At 36.0% G+C, this 12,358-nt stretch overlaps 3 non-coding genes across 3 annotated transcripts; all 3 read right to left on the minus strand.

The window, feature by feature from the left end:
* Positions 1-6,820: 6,820 nt before the first annotated feature.
* Positions 6,821-6,913, minus strand: LOC142530232 (small nucleolar RNA SNORD24). Its single transcript, XR_012816073.1, has one exon. It is a non-coding gene; the product is annotated as a small nucleolar RNA SNORD24 (small nucleolar RNA).
* Positions 6,914-7,016: 103 nt separating this feature from the next.
* On the minus strand, positions 7,017-7,094 carry LOC142530268 (small nucleolar RNA R12). The gene has a single exon (XR_012816106.1). It is a non-coding gene; the product is annotated as a small nucleolar RNA R12 (small nucleolar RNA).
* A 169-nt stretch (positions 7,095-7,263) lies between these two features.
* LOC142530230 (small nucleolar RNA SNORD14) lies at positions 7,264-7,385 on the minus strand. The gene has a single exon (XR_012816071.1). It is a non-coding gene; the product is annotated as a small nucleolar RNA SNORD14 (small nucleolar RNA).
* Positions 7,386-12,358: the final 4,973 nt, after the last annotated feature.

Genomic DNA, 12,358 nt, shown 5'->3' on the forward strand with positions numbered 1-12,358 from the left:
CGTCCATTCTTAACAAATATGACGGTTCTCCTTTGCCAGGCACTTCTATAAATATGACCTTCCATTCATTCTCAAACCTCACCATTCTCTCAATTTCTCTCCCAAGGTACGAAGTGTCTCCCGCCCTCTCGACGTCCTCGGCTCGGCCAACCGTCCTGAGTTCAGTAACATCTCGTTCCCAACTCAGTCCTTCTTGACCGTTTTGATAAGTTCTTCTTCTTGCGCTAGTTGCAATAATTTGGTTAAGGAATGAATGAAGCTAAATGCCCATTTTTCCAGTTTTTCTTTTTTCACTGGTTTCATGCTTTCTTCATTTATTTGAGCCCATTTCTCCTACAATATGAATATAAATAAATATTAATTCATGTTTATGGTCAAAATCAATGAAAAAATGCATCTTATTTTTCTTGTGAAGCTTGAGCATCTCAGCCTTGATCATCTTGTCGTATGCATGGGAAAAGGAGAACACCATTTATCTAAAAAAAATAAAAATAAAATAAAGAGGTATAAAGCCCAGACCCTGCCTAATTCACCCTCTATCATGACCCTTTTTTTGGCAGAAACTGAAGGGACGTAATAAATCATTTTGTACAAAGCTGGTAGTTTCAGAAGCATTTGACAGACAAGTAAGCTAAACTTTTTTGATATTAGGCTCTGGTTTAAAATGGAATGGAGACCGAGCCCTGACCTCGTCTGCTCAAGTCATATCAGAAGCCCAAGGCTCGGTAACGGGGGCTCGAACGTAAAAGAACCGGTTAGGCCACCCCTTATGCAGGGTCGATCTTAATAATATTTGGGTATGAGTCTAACTTTTAAAAAGAGAGATCTGAATCATAATGTGTGTTCATGTTTTTTTTAGTTCCATAATAATTTTTTAAATTAAATCAATACGTTAAAGACAATATAAAAAACTAAATGAATAAAAATATCAAACATGTCCAAAATGATCATTAAAAAACAACATGCCTAACAGTTTTAGAGCTAAAAATACTAATCAAGTCTGTATAATCAAATTGTTCAGTAATTTCTTTCTCAATCGATAACATAGCCAATTTATTCGATCTTTATTGTGACTTGGTTGATCGGAGAAAAGTTTTGATGAGCTTTAACTTTGAGAAACTTCGCTATGCACTTGCTACTGTGACAGAGACAGTCAACAAGATTTTATAAGCAATATGAGCATTTGAGATTCTAAATGCAATCATTATTCATATGAGTATCACATAAAAAGACGCTGATGATCAAGCGCAAACAATCTTTAGCCACATTAATAGCTTGAATGAATCTCCCACTTTTTACACAACTAAATAACTGGGAAAGACTGTCTTACTCACCAATCGAATTCAACATCAAATATACATATCAGTTACAGCCAATCACCACACGTTCTTGATACGCCCCACATACACATTTTCTACCTCACTTTTGAATTTTGATCTTAGCTGGACCTGATATGGTGAACGAATGGACTGATTCCATGGGACCTTTAGGGTTTTCAATTTTTCATCTCGTTATACTTTATATATATTGATATTTGAAATTTTGAATACATATTTTAAGAAATATTTGGGTTTTTTCTATGCACTCTCAAGCAAAGTTTCATAGCAGGAGATTTCATGATTTGGAAACTTCCTCATTTATATATTACAAAGGCAAAAACAAAAGGGAAGTCTCAAATCTTGAATCCTCGCCTCAGAAAGAGTGAATAAATCATTAATTCGAAGGTGATATATTATAGATTCTCTTTTTCTTATTTGTTCCGATTTTTATACTCGTCCTTAATCCGTCATGCTTCCCACCATTACTCCACCCCGATAAGAAAACTAGACTGATTTGGTAAATCATACCAACAACTTAGTGCCAGCAAGATTAATTCATCCACTCCTGACTTTGATTTTGAAGAGGACCGATAATTTCTTAAAATTTTACGACTGATTTTTTTAATAATAAAATTCATGTTTCGGACGCACGAATTTTTCACAAACTGGATTTTTCCTTTCACTTCCGTAAATGCATTTGTGGGGGCTATCTAGTATTATATATAATAATTTTTTAAAAAAATTTTAGGCCCCAAAAAAGAGATAGACCTGAGTCATTTGACTCATTTGACTCCAAATAAGCACGGCCCTGCCCTTATGGAAAGTGTGACTGCCACCCAAAAGTTTATGTTCTACCTTCGGGCTAATATAAAAATTTGTCGAACCTATTCGCTTAATATGAACAAACCTAATGAGAAGAGCTATGGAAATTTGAATGCCAAAATATTTAAAAAGAATCCCTAAGAATAACAAAGTGGTATAGGAGTTCGGGAGGAGTTGACTTAGGGAAATATCGTAGTATTCACACATTTTTTGGATAGTTTTGGAGAATAGTAAATCAGAGATTCATATCTATATTGGTCGGGATAAAGATGTGGTAGCCAGAGGGTGGTCTATGAGCTCGGTCCTCATCTTGCAAAATGGCTAGGTCGTAACAAGCCGACATGCTCGATCCCTCTCTAACCACATAGCCTCGGCTATGATTGAGCTCAGTCCTTGGCCAATGCCTGGACTATCCTAAGATCGATGCTCGACATGCTAAAGTTGGCCGCGAAAACTTATTGAGAAAAAAGTAGTAGTCTGAAGAGAATTTCTCGTCGTGAATCGAGCAGTAAATACAGCAGAGTAACAGAACGAAAGTGAGAGAAAACGAAAATGACAGGGGAGACACAACTACTTATAGTGAGGGCCAGGCAAGCACAAAGACACAGTAAAAAATGATCGGACGATGTAGATTTAATTAGGTACTCGACCCATCGTCTCGAGAATCTGAACAGACACATAATCTCGGCCGTCCCCATGTATATCAATTGTCCAAAAGTAGAAGTCACACGGATTGTGATTTAGTTCATGCATATTTCAATCTGACAGTTTGTGGCCCTTAGTTTCTGTGTCTTAGATATGAATCAAACTAACACAAAATTCGAAAAAAGCACACTCAAGAGGAAACACGGGCTCGATTCGACTATAATTAAAACACTAGGTCCATAATTCATGCTTCTTTAGACGAAAAGGGGTAGGTACTATTGATAAGTCCTAAATCCGACCCCACTCGGATTTGTTCTGCACCACAAATCCTAATTGGCCAATCCTCGAACATCGCAGCCTGAGAATCTCGCTTAAGTATGGTGTTGGCTGAGTAGGGTGGCACGAAATATTTGAACAACAAACCTAAACGAGGCCCGACCCAAACTCAGTATAATAAAGAGGTTCACGAAGTGCTTGCCATATAAGATGCTCGACAAATCTTTGGTAAAGAAATAATTGTGGGAAAATAGGAACGTGCCATTCAAATCAAATATGTTATTCAAAGTAACTTGTCTTGCTAGAATTCTTGTCTACAAGGTACTCTATAAATATCAGGTATTTTCTATGATTTAATTCATTTACTCTTTCCTTTGCACAAATACTAATATATTTGTACTGCTTAAGTTTGGTCTCCAGAATGATTAAAGCATGGGAAGAGCTACGCCAAAAATACTTCTAGTATTCTCTAATGTTTGTTCATCTATGCAAGATTCAGCTCGGCTACTTCACGATCTGGAAATTTCTACTCGGCTGGATATTATCATTAATCAAATTTTCCTCATATATTCTGAATCATAGATTGGATCATTTTGATCATAATTCCATTTTTCAATTTTTAAAAATTCTTCATTTTATCAAATTTAGATTTATTAAGGCTTTATTCTGACTTATCTTAAACTTTTGTCATATTTTAAATATATATTTAGGGACTTTATTCCGCTGAACCACAAATAAATTTTTCGCCCACATGATTACTGTGCTATTTGGTGTAAGAAATAGAATCCTGAGGTTCATGTACATCGTTAGCACAGATTGTGGCATAAAAACAGTGTTATTCGCTACAATCATGCACATCAATGGACCAGACTAGTTGCCTGAAAGAGTTTCATCCCTCGAGTTTGCAATCGTTTGACCTAGCTATCGGCCCTTCACTCATCGCCAATGGAGGAACATGGGAATTAAGGTTCTAATTTTTGGGAAAGAATGAGGTTCTGGAGAGGAAACGAATAATTTGTGGGAGATTTGGTCATGTGCCAGACCAAGTCAAGCTTAGTTTCTAACGGAGGCACGACTCCAAGGACGAAATTAAGTAAAATTTAGAGAGTTCAACAAAGATAGATCGGAAAAGCAGTAAACAATAGGAATGAAATATATATTAGTCCCGTAAAAATATATATGTAAGACCCTCAAAGTTTATACTATAGTAAAAATATAATTTCAAAAAAAATTATATATGAGGGAAAGATTATTTAAAAAAAAGAATTATAGGAAAATAAAAAAAAGATTATACAAAGAAATTATATTATAAAACATATTGCAATTTCTAAATAAGGGTTCTCAAATCAATAGAAAGTTAATTCAATATAACAGCTTTTACATCGATAATATATAGTAAATATAATAGATCACATTATTTATTTTATATTAACTAATCATTAAACAAAATAATTGCTATTTTGTTTATAAAATATAAGAAGCAAAGTTTAAAAAAAATGGAATAAAAAATTCGAAGGAAGGGCTTCTGCAACAGCCCATTTTGGGATATCCCTATCATGTTAATTTGCTAAACTATCCCAACAACAAAAAATTGACAAATAAGATTTCGAGTGTCACAAAACTCCAATGAAATTTACAATTGATCTCTTGTGCTGAATGCTTCAAGATTAAATTAAAGCAATATAGGTCTGATGCAATTTTTATAATTCGATTTTCATGCCTATGATCTTACAAGAACTTTTATTCGGGACAATTAAAAAAAGTAGGAGTGAGAAAGAAGTTATTTAAAAAACGAGGACTCTGGCTTTTTTTTTTAAGAAACAAGGAGTTGACTCCTGATTATTATATTAGTCGTAATTAAACTTTTAACTTAATCAATTAATTGTTTTCTTCTATTTCTTCTCGGTCGACACACATATTTCCCAATTAAAATTTACGAGTCATCTATCCTTCCACCCAGAAAAATTCGACCAAAAGACCAACACCTTGGTCGACCAAGAAGAAATTGGTGTTGGTTGACCAAGAAGAAAATTCTTCTTGGTCGACCAAATGATGGTCTTCTTCTTCTTGGTAGACCAAAGGACCAAAATGTTGGTCCACCAAGAAAAAATTTCTTCTTAGTCGACCAACAAAATTTTGGGTCGATCAATAAAATTTTGGGTCGACCCAAAAGATTGGAATTTTGGGTATACTCAAAAGGCTGGAACTTTGGGTCGACCCAAGTTGGTACATAAATGCTACTTTGGCGACCCAAGTTAAATATGTGTTTCATATGTTAAATCATGTAATATTATGTAATGAAATTGTGATTCATATGTTAAAATATGCAATATAGTTGTAAAATTATGATCCATGTGTTAAAACATGTAATTGTGATTTTTATGTTAAAACATGTAATTCAATTGAAATTGTGATTCACATGTTAAAATAGTAACATAGTTGTGAAATTGAGATTTATATGTCAAAACATGTAACATAATAAGTTAAAACATATTACATTATAGAACATACTATACTTGTGATTATGTAATTGTGATTTATATATTCAAACATGTAACATAATTGTGAAATTGTGATTCATATGTTAAAACATGTAACATACTTGTGAAATTATGATTCATATGTTAAAACATGCAACAAAGTTATGAAATTGTGATTTATACGTTAAAACATATAACATAATTGTGAAATTTCATGAAATTGTAATTCATATGTTAAAACATGGAACATAGTTGTGAAATTGTGATTCATATGTTAAAACATGGAACATAATTGTGAAATTATGATTCATATGTTATAACATGTAACGTAGTTGTGAAATTCTGATTCATATGCTAAAACACTGATTCATATGTTAAAACATGTAACATAGTCGTGAAATTGTGATTCATATGGTAAAACATATAACATAATTGTGAAATTGTGGTCATATGTCAAAATATATGTAACATACTTGTGAAATTATGACTCATATGTCATAATATGTAACATTATAGAACATGATTGTGAAATTATGTGATTCATATGTTAAAAACATGCAACATTGATCAAAATTATATAATTATCCGTCAAAATTAAGTCATTATCGGTCATATTTTTCTTTTAATTATGGATTCATGTGTTAGAAAAAAGATCGACCCAAAAGCAACATTGATCAACCCAAAATCAACATGGGTCGACCTAGAGATCAACATGGTCGACCCAATATCAACATGGATCAACAAGGTCGACCCAGAAATCACCAGGGTCGACCCAAAAACTGACCAACAACAAAATTCCACGAGAAATACTTAAATCGAAATAAAAAAGATCAATACAATGTCAAATAATTAAAAGATCAATACAATGATGAATGATTATCAAACATAATATAATGTCCAATAATTATAAAAATCAATACAATGTCCAACAATCAACAATGATGATCGACCAACTTTGGTATTTGACCAAGCTTTTGATCGACCAATTCTTCAAAGAAGCTTTGGTCAAAGACCAAAGCTTTTGGTCGACCAATTCTTGATCGAAATTTTATTCTTCAACCAGTCGATCGACGAACGAAACTAAACAATAAATCGAAATAAACGTTAATATTATCATATTATATGTAATCAAATGTAATGATGTATTTACACGGACATTAAGTAAATTGACATATGAATCTTTTTTTTTTTTAAATACTTCGTATCCGATTCCTTGTTCCCTAAATTTCCCCTTTTATTCACAGTTTACCACAATCGAATCCCACTCAAAAGTGAAGCGGCCTCAGAGATCTTGGTGGATAAGAATCATCACAAGGAAAATTTTCATTTCCCATCAAGAGTAGCAAATATATTAATCTCACATCATAAGCCAACTCACATTCTTCAAGAAAAAAGATATATATCCCTGGAAAATCTAATCAAATAGTAAAAAAAAACACAAACTGAAAAAAGTTGGGAAATATTGATGGCAGGATTGGGTCAGAAGTAGCTGGTTTTTGAAATCATGCATAAAATCAGTGGGAATCCGTCTGATTTCTTTCATCATCCCCAATAATTTCCTCGTAAACAAAATCACCGAAATAGATATACTTTATCAGAATTTCAATATAGCCTAACGATATATCCATTTATTCACCCAGATAAATCAATGGTTTGCAATCTCAGGCTTTAAAACTAAAAAAGAAAGAAAAAAACGATTCTTGTGGTGGTGGTGGTGGAGGCGGCTCAGACATCCAAGGAAGGAGAGAGTGCAGCATAAGCTCTCAAGCCCGGCGAAGGCGAAAGCACTTAGGCGGCCACTGCGAATGTTGAGAAACAAGCCTTGAATCTATCATCATCGCCGCACAGACCACAACACAACCATACAAATTTGAGGAGAAGAAAATATTTATCGCCAATTGCTCAAGCAGACGAGATCTATATATATATAATAAAATGGGTGGAAAGGAAAGCAAATCCAGTTAAGGTTAGGGTTTACAGCGGAACACGGTGGAGTGGAGAGCTCTTACCGGGCCGATCTTTAATCTTATATGGGCTATTGGGACAGTGAACCCTATTCAACTTTGAGTTCCTCTTTTCGAGTTCATTTATTTTAAGTTAAGCTTCAATATACTGCAATATATACATTAATTAATTAATATAACATTGGGAAAGACAGAAAATTAACTAAATATATGTCTTTTTTTTTCTTTTCTTTTTTTTTTTTGGTGCGGTAGAGGCCGAACAAAAGCCCTCTTACATATTTTGTAAAGGCCCGAAATTCGTATTTGAAAATTTGCGAAAAAATTTGAATTTTTTTTTAAAGGTAATAACTTAATAGTCATAAAATAAACTGAATAAAAGTTTTAAGGTTTTAATGTAACAGTGAAATAAAAGTTTTAAATGTCGAAATAGCAGCAGAAGTAAATATCTATTTCAAAACAACAATTTAAAATAATTCATCGTGATAAAAATGAGTTTGCATAAAAAAGATAAATAAACTGATAAATGGGGTCCTCGGGTTTCTATTACTGCCGATCCAAGCTAGCTCACTGGTCCCCGCCCTCGGTCCCGACCTCATCAGTAGCTACAACAATCAAGTCTAGTGAGTCTAAAGATTCTGCATGCATATATCGTAGATTACAAGTAAATATATCATAAAAATTTCATGCCGTGTAAAGATATCATGTCGTAAAGCATAACGTGAAAATATCTTGTCATGAGTAATTATAAATACATGCATAACTGAACTGAAAATCGTAAGTGAAATATTTGCTCGATAGAGCCCTGTCATGAAATAGTATATAATAATTTTCTGTTGAGAATATGTTCTACGCAAGTGGCCCATAACGTGAAATGAATCGTCTGATAAGATTAAACCACAGTATACTGGGCGGTAGAGATCATTACAGCCCTTGGACTGGATATCCGTACCAATACATGAACATGAACTTGAGCCGATCAGTGATCACCGAATGAAGTAATAATCCCATGATAAGCTACAATCCCATGAACGTGAGGTGGCCACAAGCAATATCACATATATCTTAAAAATGAACATTTTATATTTTTATGCACGTAATATAATTAAATGTCCTGTTTTATTTTACCGAAGGGGTTGGATCGTTCCCAGACTCGCTGCGACCTAATTTTTACATGAAAAATATGCAAATGATTTTTCCTTGAAAATAACTTAGTCATTGAACCCACAAACGGGGCCAACTAGACCAACAACTAAATTTCTAACCATGACTCCGTACCAACCCGAACCGACATCGAACAATCATTTAGTCATGATTAAAATGCACCTAAAATGATGATATAAAGCTCCGAAAATTGTACAAGTCGAAATTTGGTGAATGGAGGCCAAAAACAAGAAACGCTCTTTCGAGTGTCATTTTGGCACATTGCACCGTAAATTCTCATACGACCTCTAATCTTAACCGAATCACGAACGGCCAAAAACATGACCTTCCTAACTCAATGAGGTACTGTCCCCCAAGGCCATAGGCTAAAAGCCAACCAAGAACTCAAACGAGCCTCTGGACCGAAGCACAAACCTGCTGTCCATTGAATACAGCAGCAGCGCTTGCACTTGCATGCGTCGTTTACAAGGCTAATGGCCATTGGGGCTTGAACCACCGACTAGAGCCTCTTCCCAAAATCCTAAGGCATGGCTTGGACCATGGCTACTGGCTACAAGCCAACCACAAACCAAGCAATTCCATAGGACAACCGAAACTGAAGCCGAGACACAAAGAACAAATTCTGTACCATGCGATTGTTTGGATCACTTGCTGTCATGTGTCGTTCCAGTGGCCATATGATCGACCATGGCTCGATCTAGACATCATGAGGTATTGTGTGAACCATGGCTAAGGGCTAAAAAGCCAACCAAGATCCACACCATCCCCAAAAGCCGAGACAACTCACGCAGAAAAAGAAAGAGAGGGCCGAAGGGGGTGCTTGTCTTTTTTGTTTTAAAAACAGATGGGAACGTGAACCAAGCCATGGAAGGACATCTTGGTCACGTCCTAGACATGTCAAGGAAGGATTCTAACCATGGCTACAGCCCTTAGGGCAGCCAAGATCAGAATCTTCACCTTAGACAAGAAACATGCAAATCGGGACACAAAAATGACATGAGGGGGAGTTGCTGTCAAAACGTATTGCAAGGGGGGGAAAGGGGCTGCAACTAATGGACTACCACCTTCCTAGCACACCCTATAACATGACAATAAGCAGCCTTGAGCCCCTGGAAATCGAGCCAACCCTGAAAGCCACAAAAACATCAAAATCGTGAAGAACAAGTGGGGACCGAAATTCTGTGCAGATTTTTCTTTGAAAGTTGCTGTCCATATTTCGGTTTTGCCATGGAAATCATGATCATGTAATGTTTTAAAATACTTATATAACTTGATTGAAGAGCAAAGAAATAATATAAACATGCCTGGATTTGTTTTGAAAGAAAACAAACGATTACGACGAGACGACGCGGGGCGGAGGAGACGGAGTGCTTCACTTTCTTGTTTCTATTTTTTCTCTCTTATTTTCCTCTAGCTAAATCTCGATTTCTCTACTGAATGGATACTGAATTTCGGTTATATGGTGAGGGAGGGAAGTCTAGGAAAATAAATGGGAGGTTGCAAGATAAAAGGAAGAGAATAATCTTGCTATCCTAGTTATTAGTTACATAGAAAATGATATGTGAAATCAAAAGATTTGAGGGATAATTAGGAGTGCACACGGTCGATTTTTAGTCTAGGAACAAGGGAGAAAATTGCTTAATTATTTAATTGTTGGTGAATTAAAAGGTGAGGGAATTATCTCACAAGAAAAGAATAAGGAATGATATCAAAGGTGAGTTGTTAAACAATCATCAAATCTTTTACCATGGGAGCCAAAATTTATTAGATAATTGGGGTGAGGATATTGCTTAATTGATAATTATTGATGATTAAAAAGGTTAGGGATTATCTATCAAAATGGTTAAGGAAAGAATCAAGGGAAATGAGTTGTCAAATATTTTTATCAAATCTTCTAAGTAGGTGGCCGATTTTTACTAGATAAATGGGGATGTAATATTGCTAAATTATTAATTATTGGCGAATTAAAACTGTAAAGGGGCCTAAAACTCCTTTCTTGAAATTTGCGGAAAATTAAAAATTTTCTTTTTAGAAGAACTTAAATGGCCTCATTCATAAAATCACTGGGGAATCAAGTTCAATGTTTAAAATAATAGCAGCGGAAGAAAATAAAGTTTTGCCAACAATAACAATTTAAAAATTATCCAACGACTGATAAAAATTGTTTGCGGAATAAAATAACAACTGCTGCACTGAGGTCCTCGGGTGCCACTACTGCCGACCCAAGCTGGCTCACTGGTCCCCGCCCTCGGCCCTGGCCTCATCAGTACCTACAACAATCAAGTCTAGTGAGCCTAAAGACTCAGCATGCATAAATCGCATCTAACGAGTAAAAATCGGAATTAAAATATGCATGGGATAAAATATCATGTCCTGAGGCATACTGAAAATAATCTGTACTGAGCAATTATAATACGTGCATAACTGAACTGATAATCGCAGTAAAAATGTTTGCTCCTTGAAGCCTGTACTGAAATAACTGATAAAATTTTCTGTCGAGATTATGTTTTACGCCTGTGGCCACTGCACTAAGCTGAACTGATCGGTAACTGGCTACCGGGGAGGCTGAAACTGAACTGAGCTGGCCGGTCACTGGAGACCGGGTGGTACCATACTGAACTGATCGGTCACTGGCGACCGTATAAAATAACACTCCCACATAGTGAATGAACCACAAGCCATATCGCATAAATCTCAAAAATAATCATTTTCTATTTAATGCACGTAAAATAATTAACCTGGCGTAATGAAAATTCCTGTAATTTTACCAACTGGATTGGATTGGATCGTCCCCAGGCTCGCTGCAACCTAACTGTGCCATGAAAGATATGCAATAGCTTAAACTTGACCAACTATGCAATTTACATTCAAAAGATGCGACTATGACGCCTAATGACTTCGCATTTAATCATGACTCCGAGCCAACCTGAACCGACACCGAAACGATGCATAGTCATGATTAAAATATGCTGAAAAATCATAAAATAATGCTCCTAAAATGATAGGATCGAAATCTAGGTGGAATGGAGGCCAAAACACGAAACGCTCTTTCGAGAGTCAATTTGGCACATTGCACCGTAAATTCTCGTACGACCTCGAAAATGATCCGAATGACGAAACGGTCAAAAACATGACCTTCCCAACTCAATGAGGCACTGTCCAGTCCAAGGCCATGGGCTAAAAGCCAACCAAGAACTCAAACGAGCCTTCTAAACGACACAGCAACATGCTGTAATTTCCAGGCAGCTGCGCAACTACAAGACTTGCGTTGGTTTCGAGACTATCGGCCATTAGGGGCGTGAACCACCGACCAGAGACTCTTACCAACATCCCAATGAATGATATGAACCATAGGCTAAGGGCCCTAGGCCAGCCACAATCCGCATCACACCAAAACTCAACCGAAGGGTCCAACCGAGAGCAACGTGCGTGCGTGTGTAGTGTTTATGCTATGATCGATGTCTCGTGTCATTCCAATGGCCATTTGATTGACCATGGCACGATCTAGACATCTAGGAGCATGATATGAACCGTGGCTAAGGGCCATAGGCCAACCAAGATCCACACCAAGCAAACACAAACCGAAACCATATGCTGAACAAAGGAAGAAGCCGAATGGGGAAAGGGGCTGTTTTGATGTTTTGATTAAAAACCGAGGGAGCCATGGACCAAGCCACCAAAAGGGCAACTT

The sequence above is a fragment of the Primulina tabacum genome, chromosome 16, assembly GCF_025594145.1.
Source record: "Primulina tabacum isolate GXHZ01 chromosome 16, ASM2559414v2, whole genome shotgun sequence".
Lineage (NCBI taxonomy): Eukaryota > Viridiplantae > Streptophyta > Magnoliopsida > Lamiales > Gesneriaceae > Primulina > Primulina tabacum.